The sequence below is a fragment of the Poecilia latipinna genome, unplaced genomic scaffold, assembly GCF_001443285.1.
Source record: "Poecilia latipinna isolate Pla-1442-1.1 unplaced genomic scaffold, P_latipinna-1.0 Scaffold3876, whole genome shotgun sequence".
Classification (NCBI taxonomy): domain Eukaryota; kingdom Metazoa; phylum Chordata; class Actinopteri; order Cyprinodontiformes; family Poeciliidae; genus Poecilia; species Poecilia latipinna.
Window position 1 is genome coordinate 20,007 of NW_015116492.1, and position 15,673 is coordinate 35,679.

The 15,673-nt window shown below is 37.8% G+C and overlaps 1 long non-coding RNA gene across 3 annotated transcripts; it reads left to right on the forward strand.

Moving 5' to 3' along the window:
- Window positions 1-3: 3 nt before the first annotated feature.
- LOC106941804 (uncharacterized) lies at window positions 4-11,408 on the forward strand. Of its 3 annotated transcripts, XR_001423457.1 has the most exons (7): window positions 4-350; window positions 951-1,090; window positions 1,752-2,114; window positions 3,874-3,951; window positions 5,239-5,382; window positions 9,991-10,274; window positions 10,576-11,402. It is a non-coding gene; the product is annotated as an uncharacterized LOC106941804 (long non-coding RNA). The 3 variants fall into 3 exon arrangements; XR_001423458.1 differs by lacking the exon at window positions 1,752-2,114 and having other exon boundaries at window positions 10,576-11,408; XR_001423456.1 differs by lacking the exons at window positions 3,874-3,951; window positions 5,239-5,382; window positions 9,991-10,274; window positions 10,576-11,402 and having other exon boundaries at window positions 13-350; window positions 1,752-2,774.
- The last annotated feature ends 4,265 nt before the right edge of the window (window positions 11,409-15,673 follow it).

The window sequence follows — 15,673 nt, forward strand, 5'->3', positions numbered from 1 at the left end:
TGTACCCTCAAAAAAGTGAAACATGGCAGTTGTTCACATTATGTTAATATATCATTTCAAGTTAACACATAAAAATTGTGTTTGTTGTGTTTAATTAATTAATTCAAGTAACGATAACATGATTTTGTCGCATGTTAACCTAAATAATTTTGTGTGAACACAACAAAATTTAGTTAAGTGAATTAGCACACCAATACCTCTCTTGGCCATAAGGGGGCAGTAATGCAACAATAAAACTGCACGAATAGAAAAACCAGTTTAAACCGGATTAGTCTGGAGCCCGCCGCTTTCCGAGTTGGAAGTCCCTTTCGCCGTGAATTTATGTTGGCAATCCAAATTTTCTCTGTAAGGTAAGTATTTTTTTTTTCTATCAGTTTGCTATTATTGTTGTTCATGGATAATGTATTTAAAAATATGCAATGGAAGTAGGGTGGAGGTGCAGAGACAGGAACAGTTTTAACGGCTCAAATTAAACAGGCTGCCTGTTGAACCCGGTAGGCTAGAAGAAGTAGTCTACCCTGGGCAGAGCTGAGAACAGACGGAAAAGGTTGTGACGGTCAAAATTAAATCAGAGGAGGTTGGCTAGGTTTACCTGTTTAACGGGGCGCTGGGCTGTTCCGAGTCAAAAAAAATGCTTCCACCCCCATCACTGCATCGCATTTGAGCTAATTAGCTTTCACATATGTATATGTGAAAACTGATTTAAAAAAAAAAAAGATTAATCTGCTGAATGTAGAAAAATCCTGAACTTGAGCTAAACCTTGAGATAAACTTTGCTTTATATAAACTCTCCACTGGGAAAATAACACATGAACTATTTCTGATTATTTAGATCTGATCAGGTGAAGCACATTATATTCAGGGTTAAAGGTACACAGTTGTTTTAAACGATCAAAGCTTTTTTAAAATAAAAGTTTCTGCCTGTTTAAATGATTTCCTCCTGGTTACAGATGGTTAATGGGTCACTGTCTGCTTGTCAGAGCCTCGGATGGAGGAGTTTTCTCCTGTTTGACTGGAGATTTGAAAACGCCTGCAGACAGGAATTATTTCTCTGCAGCCGTTCCAGGCCGTGCCCTTTCTGAGGATTAAGGTATATACGTCTCAGTGTTTGTGGACTAATGCATATGATGTTACGGTGAATAATCCTAGGGGCAAAATTTGCTTTAGAACTGGATTTAAATGGTTTCAGCTGCCAGGAATCTCAACATGACAGGAGCAAATATCCAGTAAAGACTTGGGAAGTTTGGGAAGAGATTTTTACACGTCCAAGTTAATCCTCAGTCTGATTAGTTTAATGTTGTCTCAGGAGATTAATGCCATTTTATGTAGAACATGACAACACACAGCTGGTGGTTATAAACTTTTAATTTTAATTTTAATTTTGAGTGACTCAAACAGGAAGAATGTTTATTTTGAAGAATTATTGGTGTGTTTGTGATGACACAGTTAACACATGCTGCTCTTTTAACCATCCACTCCTTTACTTTATTAGGCACTCTGCAGAGTTTCCAAATGTAGAATTTTTGAATTATTGTAATAGTTATAATCAGATTATAATCAGACAGATTAAAGTTATAACCATAGTAGTTTCATGAGTTGGTTCAAAGCTTCTGGAGTATTTATAAATGGTGAAGTTAATGGTATTCTCATCCTCAATAAACAAATGTAAAAATGTTCTTTGGTTTGTGTTGAAATTCAAACTTTGCTTGCATGTGCCCTGATCCGCCTCTGGTCGCCACGTTGTTCTTCAGATCATTTCTACACCTATACGCAGACCATATCAAGTCTTTTTATAACCCGCCATCTGTAGCATGGAAGAAACAAAGCATAATACATTCCATCAAAATCCCTTACTTATTAATTGTATGTATTTTTATTTTCTTAATTTTATTGACTTTCAATTTTATATTGGTTATTATACAAAATCTATGTTATCATTTTGAGAAACTTTATGTATTTTATTTTTGCGTTACATGCGATGTAAGTCCAGCAGGTGGCGGTAAATGCACCTTAAGTTGGTTTGCCATCCGCCAATAAAATACAAAAGAAGATGATGAACATGTGACATCACTTCCTCTTTCACCAGCGCCTTTGTGGTTGTTTCATTAAGGAAGGTGAGTTTCTCACGGAGTTTTGTTGACCTAAAAGTTGCTGTAGAGGTCAAAATGTGTTTTAGCTAGCATGTTTGTTAGATGTTCGTTTCAGTTTTTATACGCATATCAGCGGAGGATGGATGTTTTTGTCGGGCGTTAGGCCTTACTGCTGCAGCACATGTGGGAACAACTGACTTGAACTGTTCAGTTTCATTCTGTGCAGGTGTGTCGTTACTCATCTGTATTTTTTATTGAGCTTTCTTGTTCATTTTTGAAGTTTTATTTATTTTAAATGTACAATAATTCAAGGTGTTATGCATTTCAACTGTTAATCACAAAGATCAGCTGATGGTGTGTGTTTTCTTAATTTATTTTGTCTTTATTTGAAATATGTAAAATGACTGCTGTGATAAAACACCTGACCGTTCATGGCTGTGATGTTGCAGTTTTGAAATGTCTGCTAGAACTGAATAACAATAAATGCAGTGAGGATTACTCAAAACTAATTCCCAAGCTGTGATTATATAAGGGAGTTTTTCTTTTCTCTTTTAACTGTGTGTATTATTCTCTATTGTATATCTACAGTAACTATTTCATAAAATTGTTTCAATGTTCTGTTGTAAAACTGTTTGCGAATGAATACATTGTCAATAAAAAAGCCAATTAAACCAACAGAAAACAGAAAACAAAGCACCATAAGTTTATTTTTTCCTGATAGAGGTTTAGATTTGCTAATAAATCCCAACAACATTCTTCAGATCATTACGGTGAAGTTTTGCTTAGCTTTGAATCTCCAAAATATTATCTGACAACAAGGCTACACTTTTATTTCTCCACCATAACTGCAGTCAGTTCATTTTTATCCTCTGTGTATTTTCAGTTTCCTGCAGCTCTGCCTAATAAAACCTCACAGTTCATGACTTTTCCTAGTAGAATGTCTGGTGTACAAAATAAAGTAATTATAATAATTAGAACCAAACCCACCCAGGAGCCATTTTTACCCCTATAGAAAATCATGTTGCACATTATATTGGTGTAACAGCCACAGCGGTTGCCGGGTAACCGCTTGTAGCTTAAATGCCTAAAACGAAGGATGTAAAGGGTTCTGTGAATAAAGTGTGTTCATCTTCACACATTTCTTCTGCTTTTGTGTTAAACTGAAACATTTTAGATCTTGAAACAAGTCTGAATATTCAATAAAGATAACCTGAATAAACAGAAAAGGCTGTTTTCAAAGGTGATATTGTCTTTTATTGTTTTTAGAAATTCTAAATTTGACCCTTGACTTATTTTTGTTGCCGTTTTGTTTTTTTTTATATATATAAAGCTTCCTGAATAAATGTCATGTATTTGTCAGAGAGCTGGTTTTAGTGTTTGCCGTTATTTTTTCTCTGGATTGGTTCTAATCCAGTTTTCACAGGTTTCAGTTTTTCATTCAGTATTTTCAGGTCAGATCAGCAGAAAGTCGCCGAACCGAGAAACTTTCACACCTTAGTTTAACTTAACCACGGTGACAGAGAGCGGGCATGAGACCAGCAGGCCGCGAGGTAACGAAGCTAACCACTGAACAACCACACCATGTTGACCTTTGACCCCAGTCGCTGTAGCTTAAGGTTGCCCTGAGGCTCCACACACCCACCTTACGCTGCAGCGTTAAACCGTCAGAAAGCAGCCAGACCCATTTTTACATGACTTCTCATCCTCTCTGAGGTAGAAAACACTTTCTCATTTATTTTTTAACTGTTGTAGTAAAATATTCTCACTGTCCTCCATCCCTAAGTTTGACCCCTACTTCTGGTTGGAATCAAGAAGAAGAAAGACGGACTGAAAGCTTCACCTTTGACCTTCATCACTGCAGGTCAGCACTGTTTGTCCTCAGGCCTGAAATATTACAGACACTATTAATCTTTAAATATTTATCAACAGTTATCTTTTAAAATTCCATCATTTAATTCTCCATCTAACGGCTGCTTTAGATTATTTTGAAAAATGATCAAATTTAACATTCATGCTCTGAGAAATAGATTAAAAGCTGTTGAGTTTCTTTTCTCTTGTCTTTGTAATAATTTCTGTTTTCATCCCTACCATCAAACATGCAGCGTTTTCATTATGTTCAGTTTTGGTCTCATCTGATCAGAGCAACTTTCCCATGTTTTTATGTCTCCTATGCAGCTTGTTGTGAGAATGAATTAAAACTTCTTGTGGTTTTAATAGTTACATTTATTTCAATAAATACTTTTATTTCTACTAAGCTGTACTTTTTATTTTTATTTGAATAATTTTATTAAATATTATGACTTTTACTTGATTAAAATTTCTGGATTATCTACCCACTGTGAGTAACTTCAGGGAATGAAGAGCAAATTTAACCAAAAATTCACCAAACACACACCTGTAGTTTCATTATCATTTCATAAGCTTTATATTGAAAGAAATAAATTTGGGGGGAATTCCCAAATTTTATATTTTGGTCCATCTGATAATTTTTAAATATTAAATCTTTTGATAAACTACTTCTTTACTTTTGGAGCAGCTACTTTTTACTCGAGTAAAAACATGTTAAAGTAACACTTGTGTGCATGTTTATGTGTAGTCCTGTATTTGATACACTGCAAGTATCTTTTTCCAAACAAATACTGCATTGTGGGGACTGACTACTCCTTATGGGGCCCAAAGTGTGTGTGTGTGTGTGTGTGTGTGTGTGTGTGTGTGTGTGTGTGTAAAGCAATGCGTACTTTTTCTTTCACTTCAAAATTAAGCTCCACTTTGTCAGATAAAATCCCATTAAAATACTTTAAGTTCTGGTTATAGCAACTATTTTTCCTAGACTTATGAATTACACTGTAACTAATTAGAAAGCTGGTTTCAGGAAACATATGGTCCAAGGCTCTTAGTGTGCTACAATATGCACATCAAATACACACCACAGAACACACTGAGCTGCCAAACAAACATGCAGAAAGTCTGCAGGAACTCGTCTGTTTCTGTCGGACTGAACAGATGACCTTCAGTAAGGCAGAGAGGTCAAACGACCCAGGACAACTTTCCTCGGTCTGATTTAACTGAATGAACAGAAATAATAACTCTGAGCTGATGGAAAGGTGTGTTTCTAGTTTTGCTCTGAACAGCTTCATCTCTGCTGCAGATCACTGTGGGCGGGACCAGCTGTTCATCATCTGAAGCTGCAGGAACGCCAAACACACAACTTCCTGTCTGAGTGCCTGTCAGGCTGACAGACAGACTTGTGAATGAAGAGGACTGTGGAGTTTACACTGACTAACACAGAGAGGTGAGGACGTCTTTCAGCTGTAATTTAAACAGGGAACTTTGCACCAATCACAGGATAAAATCCATCTGCTTGTTACTACGACAATGTACTGAAAACTTCAGCTTTAATGGCATCAGATACAGTTTATGGTGAATTATGTGTTTTATAAAAAGTATTCCCCTCTGACTAAATGTTCCTGAATCATAAAATCCATCTGAGCAGCAGCAGATATTTGACTGATGTCACAGGTTTTGTGACGCATCATTTTTAGGAACATTTGAGTCAATTAGCTGCTGGAAAAGCATTTTGTCCAGCTAAATATCAGAGAAGCAGAAGCTTTATGAAGTTATTGGTGTTTGGAAATGATTTGAATTTTCTCAGCTCATGACCGTAGTGACCCATGATCATGATGTTGTCTCTCACTTGGAGAACGGAGCTGCAACTTTAACAAAATTCTCTTAATTTTGTTACATGTAGTCGAATGAAGTTTGCCAAACCTGTTTTATAAAGTATAAATAAATATATATAAAGTAGAATAAAATTCATCTTTTCAATCAGATTTGAAACAATAACCAGAAGAAAAACTGATAAAAAAAAAACAGAGAAAAACTGTCAGAGGAAAAAAGTGAAGGCAAGTAAAAGTAGCATACTGGACCATATCAACAGGATATGAAGAAAAGTTTGAGCAAGCTGTTAAAAATAGTTTAACATAAAAAAGAAAATGAATCGTCATGATGTTGGTTCTTCCAGGATCAGTTCTGTCCGTCTGGGTCGGATCCGTCAGTTTTAAACGTAAGCAGGAAGTTTCTCTGTATGGAGAGAAAAAGGTGTCAGATGTTTGTTTTCTCGCTGCAGTTTGTGTGAATGAAAAAACATGCCTGGGTTTGTGCCAACACAAACGCATTAAAGAGCTCATTTATGTCGGCGGGTTTTATTTGCTGCATGCACAGCAGAGTCGCTGGTCCAGCTGGTCCGATTGAAGAAGCCCTGCAGAACGGAAGTGTTCATCAGTGTGGCGTTTTTATGTGATCTGGGTTTTCTCTCAAGCATTCACACATGGAAACGTTCAGTTTCCAGGAGAAACTGAACACAACCGGCCACACGCTCCAGCTACGCTGCGTGGCTCTCGGTATCGAATTATCTTCTGTTTTTTAAGTTTTCACTCCCAAACCAACCAGATTTACCTAAAATCGGTGCATAAACTGCTTCCATCATCTAAACTACATGCAAAAAACATCTGAATGTTTGTCAGGTTTATAATTTATGAATCCAGAACTGAGCTGAATTGGAATAATTCAAACAAAAATCTCTAAATTAATTTATATGTGAAACAGGAAAGGGCTGCACGGTGGTGCAGTTGGTAGAGCTGTTGCCTTGCAGCAAGAAGGTTCTGGGTTTGATTCCTGGCCCTGGTCTTACTGCATGTTCTCAGGTCAGGTGACCTGTCCAGGTGATCTGTCCAGGTGATCTGTCCAGGTGACCTGTCCAGGTGATCTGTCCAGGTGATCTGTCCAGGTGATTTGTCCAGGTGATCTGTCCAGGTGATTTGTCCAGGTGATCTGTCCAGGTGACCCCGCCTCTCACCCAGAACGTTAGCTGGACAGGCAGCAGCACCTCCTGACCCCACTAAGGGACAAGGGTGTTAGAAAATGGATGGATGGAGAAACAGGAAAAAAAGTCTTACTGACTAGAATCTCATTTCATCTGAAAAGGAAAATTTGCACAAAAAAATGAACATCTGTGCTCCTAAAAGTTACATTTTAGGAACGCATAAAATAAATATACATTACATCCAGATTTTTTAATACATTCCAATTAAAAAAGTGTTAAAGTAAATAAAACTGTTCAGTCATGAAAAAACAATATAACAGGAGTCAAATTTCCTGTCTTTGCATTTCAGTTTAAAACTTTCCTACAGCATTCTGGGAAAAATAAGATTTTTTTTATTCATGCAGGGAAAACTGCATAAAGCAGATGAAAAGGCTTTCAGCAGTTTGGATATTTTTAGATTTTTTTTAGTTCACTTTTTGCACTTTGATTTCCTTTGTGTTCTCTTTTCTCACCTCCTCTGCTGAGTGCATAAATCCATGTATTTTCTCTCGCTGCCTCCATTATGTGGGTGTATGTGTATGCAGCTTGGCTCAGGCTTCACAAATCACACATAACACCTTTATTGATACAGTTAGCATTTAAAAAGACACCTGAGGTCATCCTTTAAAAGCAGCATCGATTCTGAGTTTGATAAAAAACAAACTGTGATCCTGTGTGTGAAAATTCAAGGACCTTCCAGTCTGATCCGGGTCCGAACCCGCTCCATTTTAACACCAATTATAAACCAATTATAAACCAGGAATACAGCAACGTGGAAAATGTTTGGCAGGTTTATTGTGCTAAATGTTGAAAATGTGTCTTTTATCGTTTAGAAACATGTTAGGAGTTCTGTCAAAGGACAAAATGCATTGCTCGCAGTGTTTATCCTCAACCTCAGATGAAAACACAACAGATTTCCAGAACGAACCAAGAACATTTTGATTTAGAGAAATGAAGCTGCAGCTACTTGATTCTGCAGCCGACATGTTTGATTTGTCTGATTGATTGTTGCGCAGCAAAGGCGCGAAGATGCCACGGGTTCATTTGAAAAATAAACTGCATCTCAAATAATTAGTTCCAGAGGGAAAGCAGCTTGAGGAATGTCCCTCTGCGCTCCGACTGTCTCCATTTGGACTCATCCTGGCCTGAATTTTAAAGGTAAAGGAAAATGGATCCAATTTAGAAGTCGTCTTCTCTGAGGGGAAACTTTTTGAGTCTAGCAACACATATTTTCCATCAGAAAACAGCTTCTTATTGATTCCACTAACAGTCATGGCAGACTGCTTCTCTTTGCTTCCCTTCAGTGACTTGGCAGGGTGTCGGCTCGTTAGGCTCACCTGCGCTTGGCACCACGGAGAATTAAAATGTTAGAAATAAAAAACCTCATCCTGGATTCCAAAATGGCTGTTCCTGCTTTCAGGACATAAAGCATTGCTTTAGTTCAAATAATCTGGAGGTCATTTAAAAGAGCCGCTACGCTGACTTACAGTTTGCCACTTCCAGATTTGTTCTGGTTTTATTTAAATGTTTCACATCAAGCTAATGTTGGTGTCAGAGAAAAACGTTATAAGTATGAAAAAAATGTTTTCACATGGTGGTTTGATTTATTAAAGGCATTATGCCATGTGAAAATTACCCCCTTTTCATAAATCATGAATTATGTATGATTACATCTTAGAAAATGGAGTTAAATTTCATTCCGACTTTTGGAATAACAGGAAATCTCATAAACAGGCCGTGTCTGACGGTGTGAAGTCAAAGAACAAAAACACACATGAAACCTGGTGGTGGCAGCATCATGTGACTGAAGAGAAACACATGGATGAGTTTCTGCAGGTTGTTATTTCTTAAATTATTTCTTCAGCTGATAGAAGTCTGACTTTATAATCGTCTTTATGTGTCTCTGAAGGTTCGGGTCAGATTTCCTGGTTTCTATCTGTAATGACTCCAGATTAAACCTCTTTAGGTCCAAAGACAATAACTTCAGTTTTTTTTTGGAGAAAGTTTTGGCTCCTCCATGCGTCGATTTATTCAAAGTATCTACTGAGTGTGTGAGAAGTGTGTGCTGGCTTTTTGCTGTAAAATGCTGCAAACTAACTTTGATTTTGAATAGTTCACCAGGTCCTCCACTGACTTGTTGGTTTGTTTACTGGGAACGACACCTGAAAATGTCACCAGTGACAAATTCAGTGCAGAACCTGAACTTAACTTTTTATTCCCAACTGAAGGGGTGAAAAGCTGGAGCTGACACATCATGGATTTTTAACCGCACCTTGAGTACTTTTTTAGCCGCAGTGAACCATCTGTGCACAAAAAATCATGCGACAGCTGTCACTTCACAGCTTTTTTATTTGAACCAGTTTCTGGAGCAGGTCTCTAAAACTATAAATGTCTGAGTGCAAAAATGTCTTGTGAATCATCGTCAAATTTAGTCGCTCTCACTTTAAATGTCATAGAAAGGATTTATCCTGAGCTTCATTACGTTGGTCAGGAGAGACGATGTTTGTCACATTTTAGAAGATAAGTTCCTTTACTTTCCATAAAGAGAACATGGAAATGTGTTGTTATATTTTATTTAACAAAGAATCTCTTTTCAGTCTAAATTAATTTTTCCAACTTGTGCAGCTTTGATTATCTTGTTCCTGCAGGTTTTTCATTTTAATATCATCAATGGAATCACTGCTATTAGAAAAGGACTTTTAGTTTTGCTTTTTAATTGCAGGTTGAATCCTATCTGTGGACTGTTTTTTGTGAAATCTGCATGTTTTTTCTCTGCTTGTCCAGTTTTTCTCCTGATACTCTACATTCCTCCAGACGTTTGAAGCCATTCATGCATTTAGGGAACATCTTGACGACATCTCTGTTGCTTAAAACGGGAGTGAAAAATCTGTAGCTGGAGGGACGTGTTGCTGAGGTTCTTAATTACTGGAAAAGTTTTGGTTAAAAAATGAAACAGAAGTGTTTTAACTGTTGTTCTGTGTGCCAGCAGCCCTCTGATTTTACTTACATAACTGATAAAAGCGTTTCCTGTTATTTCAGAACCAAACGTCATTGCAACATTTTCCGATGGAATTTTGTTATGTGCTCCACGCGGCGCGCCGTGAGCAGAAACTTAAGGAGGGCGCTGCAGTGAGAGGCCTCTTGTATCGCCACATCAGAGCTTAACTGTCAGGCATCCTGCCAGGACAGCTGCACCTGTTTGGAGGACCCGTGGCTACGAGGCGCCTCAGAGGAGCGAGCCGCCAGCAAATACTTCTTCCCAACCTGAAGGTTGAAGCACAAAGAGGCCAGATGGCACAACAGCTACCTTACAATCACAAAGGGTAAGAAACGATGCGCGCTCCAGTTCTGCTCCAGCAGCTTTCAGCCTCCTCATGATGATCCTGCAGCAGCTCCTCTGAAAATCAACTGTTTTAAATGACACAAAACAGAAATCATGTGGTCAGCTCACATTATTTCAGTAAAATAGAGGAAAACATTTTCAAATATGCAAAGAAAACCCATCAGTAACTGAATGTACACATAGCAGATTATAAAGCTGTTGCATGATTGATGCCTGTTTGATTACACAGAGTAACAGTTATGAAATGCTGCAGCTGATTATGGATTTTCTCCATATTTCAGCTGGACTGACTGTAGATGACCTGAACAGATTCGGACCTTTCAGAAAACACTCAGAGTTTTCTGCAGGTGTGTCTGCAGTGCTTAAAATCTGTAAATATAATTAATCTTCAACACTAGGAGGAAAGAATAAGCGTACATTGAATCTGTATATTTGTGTTGTAGTTAGAAACCTCTATGAAAGGCCCGAGTTATTCATGAAAAGGGAAACTAAACTTGTCACTTTGTGTGTAAATGAGGTGCATCAGGCAGATGAATAGCAAATGGAAAGTCAGCTGCACTTTCCCATTTAAATTTCCCAAGAAATTTCGGCGAAGCCGGAATTTCCACACATGAAGCAGGAACACAGACGGAGCAACACAAGGGAAACTAACGTCCCAGTTATCTTTTCTAGCTCTGGTAAATTGTTGTTGCAGGAGAACAAATCTGGAGCATAAAGAGGGAAATTTAGCTGGTATTTATTTACATAAAGTTATTTTTCAGTTGCAGCTCTAATTATACTCCAAATTAAAGAGAAGGTGGCAAAACAAAGCATTTTGAATTAATTCTGCAATCCCAACAGTAAGACGTTAAGTAATTATGATAAATAGATAGTTTTCATTGTAACTAATTAACTCCAACTGAAAATACTGCAGGTGAAACAATTCAACATGAGATTAATGCTGCAGGTTCCTCCAGCAGGTGAATCTTCCTGAGTTTCTGCCTGGATTTTAATCCAAGTTCATGTTTCAGTTCATCCTCCTCTTTCATGTGTGGATCTGAAGATGATAACCTTCATGAGATCAAAACCTTTTTGTAATCTACAGTCTGTTTTTTCAAGAGCTGTGCATGATAGCAGCAGCATTTACATGCATGTACATTCAGCCATAAAATAAACTAATAACTAATAAACTGATAAATATTAATGACCAACAAAACTTTCTTCGATTCAACTTAGGATTTTCATTAACACTTTTCGTTCACAGTGTCACTTTTTCTATCAATTCAGAGTTTTCTAAATGTTGGTAGAGAATATTGAACACTTCAATATTTTTCTTCTAATATATTTTCCTTGCAGATTCTGACATAAAATTCCCAAAAAATTGCAATCAAAGTGAAGGTGACATGTAAAAAACTAAATCAGAAAAGAGAAGCAAAAACCACCTGAAGTCCATCAGCATTTAAAAACGGATCCTGGTTCTGGTTCCCTTTACTAAGGGATCACATGGCAGGGCAACCTGTGGCGCTCCGCAGGGCTCGGTGTCGGGCCGGTTCTCCTACCGCTGGTTAAATATCGGGGAGCGCTGGGCAAACCTCCACTGACATAAAGATCTGGATACTTTCGCTTTTCCTCTTAATGGATGTGTTTCCTTTGGACCAGAGGCTGTGAAACACAAACCGCTCGGCGACTTTGAGTGGCATTTAATTGGGCTCTGGTAATAAAGCACAGAACGTTGTCGTCCTTGACCAGAACCCGTCCCAGATTAAACAGCTTTCCAGAACTTTCTTCTTTTGCCTCCACAATATCATTAAAATTAGACGTCGCAGTGATTCAGAGAATCCGCCGTGCATTTAATACTTCAAAGGTAGACGGTAATAATTTACTATCAGAAACGTAAAAAATGAGTAAAAAGCCTTCAGCTGATCAAAACTGCTGTAGAGTTCTGGTGGAAATGAACAGTCGTATTTGTCCAGTTCGATGCCCTTCATCGGCTCCTGTTGAAGAGAAAAATGTAAAATTCTTCGTCCCACACGGGAAGCCTTTCATCATAAACGCCGTCGTACGTCACAGATCGATTTCCACGTTTCTAACAGAGCAGGTTTACACATGTTGGGCATCAGGTTTACTTTGATTTAATCCAGCTGAAGGTCTGCAGATAGAACTAGAGTTTATAGATGAGACCTGCAGAAACTGTGGGAGAAAAAGTTAAGATCACAAAATAGGACAAATTACACCAAGATCTGAATAAACTTCAGTAACTTTATTACAGGTAACTTTAGTATCTGGTTTCATTTCTGTGTGGTTTTACTGACATCATTACACATTTATATTATGTAATTGTTACAAAATGCTGTGAAAAATATGAACCTTTAATTATTTTTCTTGCTGCTTCATATTTTTGTTTCTGTAAAAGGAGATGATTTTTGATATATTTCACTTTCCATACAGTTTTTAGTGTTTGGTGAAATAAAATGTAAAACAAAACACACAACTATGTAATTCCTGCTTCACAGAGTTTTATGCTGATCATCTCTAAAGATGATCAGATAATCAATCAGCCAATCAGAAAGCGACAGAAACACACAAGACAAGATAACTCCCATGATGCTCCAGCTGAGACGCCTTTCTGTCGGTTTTAAATATCGCTTCTGCCTCGTCCGCCATGTTTGTTTTCTCTGAACTCACCTTTGACCTTTGGTCTGTTAGACAAACTCTGTTTATTAGATGAAGACAAATTTTAAACTGGGAAAAATCTACAAAACGTTAAAGATCCAGTTTGTTATTTAAATACATCATGTGGTTTCAGTGCCGGTTCCTCTGAAGCCTCCGATCAGAGGAAGAACCCGACCCGCTGAACAGAACCACGCTTCTTATTTTTCATATCTTTACTTTGGAGAAAGTCTGCGTTGTGCTGGTTTCCATGGTTTTATGTTCAAAGCACAACTCTGCCAGAACAATTTTGTTAAAATCTATCATCGCAGTGATGAAATAATTTAAATTCACGCTTTCTCAAATGTTCAGATGTTTTATGAACGGCTCTCTGTCAGACTCCCGTTCAGGGTGACATTGCTTCAGTCTGGGCTCCTTGTCAGAGAAACGCAGCAACAAAGAAACATTTTAATGGGAAACTGGAAATAACCTCAGAGTTAGACGGAGCGTTTGGACTGAGAGGAGCTGATATATGGATGAAATTATCACAGAGGAGATCAAATAAATAAGATCTTTCACTTTTATGGAACCATTTCCTGTTGAACAACATGATGAAGCTCAGTAATCCTTCATCAACACAGAATTAGAGCCAGAAATGGAGCAGCGACCTGCTTGTCATCGGAGGAGAAAAGAGGGTTTGGGCGGCGCTTCTATTGATTTTTTTCTACATTCTGTCAAGGTCATTGAAATGACGGTAATTGAAGTTATTTAATGGAGCTACTGGAATATTGCAGAGCAGATCAGAGTCCAGAGGGACTGGCCTGAGGAGATAACTCCTATTCTGCTCCTGGAGGCATTATTCAGCCAGGAGCCAATGAAATGTAAAGTAAAAAAAATTACTTAAATTCAATTTAATAATGTCACAAACCCTGATCTCACCTGCCACTCCATCAGGTGAATGACCTCATTCATCTTTTTCTGTTTTTGTTGTTCTTCAGTCACAACAGCGAGTTTAAAAAAACAAAAGTCTCACTTTGTGATCATTTTTTACTGATTTATCATGTTCTTGTCATATTTGATACTTTATTTACATCTTTTGTCTGAACTGACCTGTTAAACATGAAAGGTTTTTGTTGCTCTTATGTGAAATATTTTATTGCAGGATATTTGTAGGAAATGTGGTCTCCACTGAAAATATGATGAATATTTTCTATTTTACTGCTGAAGCAATAACATTTCTAATAACTTTAATATAAACAGATTTAATGAATGAAACCACATGTAACACATTTTGCTATGCAGAACAAACCAAGGCAGCCAGATTTATTCCCAAAGCCTGTTTACGTTCCTAGAAGCAAACATGTTGGCAGCAAAAATAAATATGATATCAGAGCTCAGGAGAAATTGCTCTGCTGCTTTGCAGGATGAAGGTTCTGGGTTTGAATCCCAGGCTGGACTCTGGATTAAAACGAACCTTTGCATGTTCTCCCTGTGCGTTCTCTCTGGGTACTCCGGCTGCCTCCCTTTGTAAAGTTAACAGCAACAAGTTGGGTTAATCTGCCTATTAGAAAAACAGGAGTCATCTTCTCGCCATGTTATTCATTAATTTATAAATGTTAGTTTCCAACTAAATGTTTAATTAGCAAGCTAAATATTTAGCTAGCTCGGAGCTAAACAGCTCATTTTGTGTTTGAAGCTGAAATGTTGGACAAGAAAAGAGGAAAAGAAATGATGATAAAGACGCCATTCGAAAACAAGAAGCTTGTAAAGATGTTTGGAAATGCAGCTTTTATTTTGGTAGTCCACGTAGAACTGAGCTAATTATTTAGCTTAAAACTAAATTTAGCATTTAGAATCTTCAGTTTGTTTATTTAAAGCTAAATATTAGCTTGACTATTTACTTTGAAGCTAAATGTTTAGCTAAGTATTTATGTTGCTTAATGGCACACCGCACCATTCAGTTCAGGCAGCTGAGAGGAAAAGTCTCAGTAATTCCAGGGTATTTTTGTTAATCTGAACACAAACAGTTTCTTTGTCTTCTTTACTTTTTCATCAACATAATTCAGTTAAGCGTCTTAATGTTGTAGCTTTATGAATAAAGTGCATCAGAAGCAGAACGCGTCGTGTTCCCTTTGGTTCTGTGAACTGTGGATGACTTTTCTCCTAAATCTAGACGCAGTTTATCTGTAATCTGTTCCGTCTTAAACCTCTTCCTCCTCTTCGTCACTCCGTCCTGCCTTATTATCACCATTCTTAGCACAAGCATTGTGTCCTCTGGCAGAGTAAGCAGACTCATTGTGGAGGGAGAAAACTCCCTCCTGACTGGAGCTGGAGCCGGTCAGGAGCGGATTCCCTCCAGGAGACGCATTTTTGCTTACTCTGTCAGTTACATTGAAGGATGAGGAATATTTTGTTCTTTGGAGATTTACTGCATCAGAATCATTTCTTTACATTCAGTTGTGAAGAGTTAGAACAGACAAAGTTATATAAAGTCCCAAGATGCTGGAAGGCCTTGCTGAGTCAGCCATGAGCCCTGCTGCTCATCAGTCAGCAGGCTTTTATTTTGAAACATTGTCTTCCTGTTGAGACACACTGACATCGAACCGGCTGCAGAGCAGAGAGACGCTGGAACAAACTGAGAAATAAAATGATGCTGAACTGAATCAATTTCACAAACTCAAACCTCATTCCAAGTTTTTGTCCCGTTTATTTGACGAATCTGAGCTGCTTCTTCTAACGTGATATTTTAAA